Source organism: Bison bison, unplaced genomic scaffold (genome assembly GCF_000754665.1).
Source record: "Bison bison bison isolate TAMUID 2011002044 unplaced genomic scaffold, Bison_UMD1.0 scf7180017463957, whole genome shotgun sequence".
NCBI classification, from domain to species: Eukaryota; Metazoa; Chordata; class Mammalia; order Artiodactyla; family Bovidae; genus Bison; species Bison bison.
Window position 1 is genome coordinate 7,167 of NW_011373327.1, and position 1,529 is coordinate 8,695.

Sequence of the window (1,529 nt, forward strand, 5' to 3'; positions counted from 1 at the left end):
CATTAAAATATATGTATATATATATATATATAGCGTTAGTATACTGTATTGGTGTTTTCCTTTCTGGCTTACTTCACTGTATAATAGGCTCCAGTTTCATCCACCTTATTAGAAGTGATTGAAATGTATTCTTTTTAATGGCTGAGTAACACTCCATTGTGTATATGTACAACAGCTTTCTTATCCATTCATCTGCTGATGGACATCTAGGTTGCTTCCATGTCCTGGCTATTATAAACAGTGCTGCAATGAACATTGGGGTACACGTGTCTCTTTCAGTTCTGGTATCCTCGGTGTGTATGCCCAGTAGTGAGATTGCTGGGTCATAAGGCAGTTCTATTTCCAGTTTTAAAATGACTAAAAATATCTTTTTTTTTAAATTGACATCTTCATCTTTATTAGTTAATGACAAATGGTTTTTCACATAGTTGTGCCAACCTGATATGTAAAGTTTTGCCAATAGTTTACTACTAAAAATACATCTTTTATTTTTCAGCTTCTCAAACTATAACACACAGCAAGGTGTGCATATATGAAAATATGTAACTTAAAGTAATAAACAACTGCCATTGCAACCCAACCCATGAAAACATATAAAACATTGCAAAGAAAAGTCCCCCTTGTGACATCTCCCCAAAACTATACTTACCCTACCTCCTTCAAAACAGTTATTAACATCTTGTCCTTTATGGTAATGATTTATTTCCTTTTTCCTTTAATTTAACCACCTAAGTTCTCATTAATAATCAGAATTTTGTTTAGTTAGATTATATATTTTAAGTTTTGTATAACAGGCATCATATAATATGTTTAATATTGCACCTGCCTTCTCTTGCTCAACTATATTTGTAAGATATGTTTATGTTATTACAAGTAGCTGTAGTTGTTCAGTTTCATTGCTGAGTAATACATAATGTGTACCTATATAGTGCAGTGTCTTTATCCATTCTACTATTGAGGCTTCCCAGGTGGCGCTAGTGGTAAAGAACCCCTCTGCCAATGCAGGAGACATAAGAGATGCAGGTTCAATCCCTGGGTCAGGGAGGTCCCCTGGAGAAGGACACAACTGAGCGACCAATAAGCACACACAATATCTGATATGAAGTGCTGGTCATAGGGTATGCAAATGTCTGTTCATTATGAGATATTGCGTGTGTGCGCCAGTTGCTCAGTTGTGTCCAACTCTGCGACCCCAGGGACTGTAGCCCTCCAGGCTCCTCTGTCCATGGGATTCTCCAGACAAGAATACTGGAGTGGCATTATCAGAGAAATGCAAATCAAAACCACACTGAGGTACCATTTCACGCCAGTCAGAATGGCTGCTATCCAAAAGTCTACAAGGAATAAATGCTGGAGAGGGTGTGGAGAAAAGGGAACCCTCTTACACTGTTGGTGGGAATGCAAACTAGTTCAGCCACCGTGGAGAACAGTGTGGAGATTCCTTAAAAAACTGGAAATAGAACTGCCTTATGACCCAGCAATCCCACCGCTGGGCATACACACTGAGGAAACCAGAATTGAAAGAGACA

General features: G+C 38.3%; 1 protein-coding gene across 1 annotated transcript in view; it reads left to right on the forward strand.

Annotated features, from left to right (window-relative positions):
* The window catches only part of ASB11 (ankyrin repeat and SOCS box containing 11, E3 ubiquitin protein ligase), a gene marked incomplete at its 5' end in the record, with an annotated part of 10,982 nt that overhangs the window by 3,802 nt on the left and 5,651 nt on the right, over positions 1-1,529 (forward strand). The window lies entirely within an intron of this gene.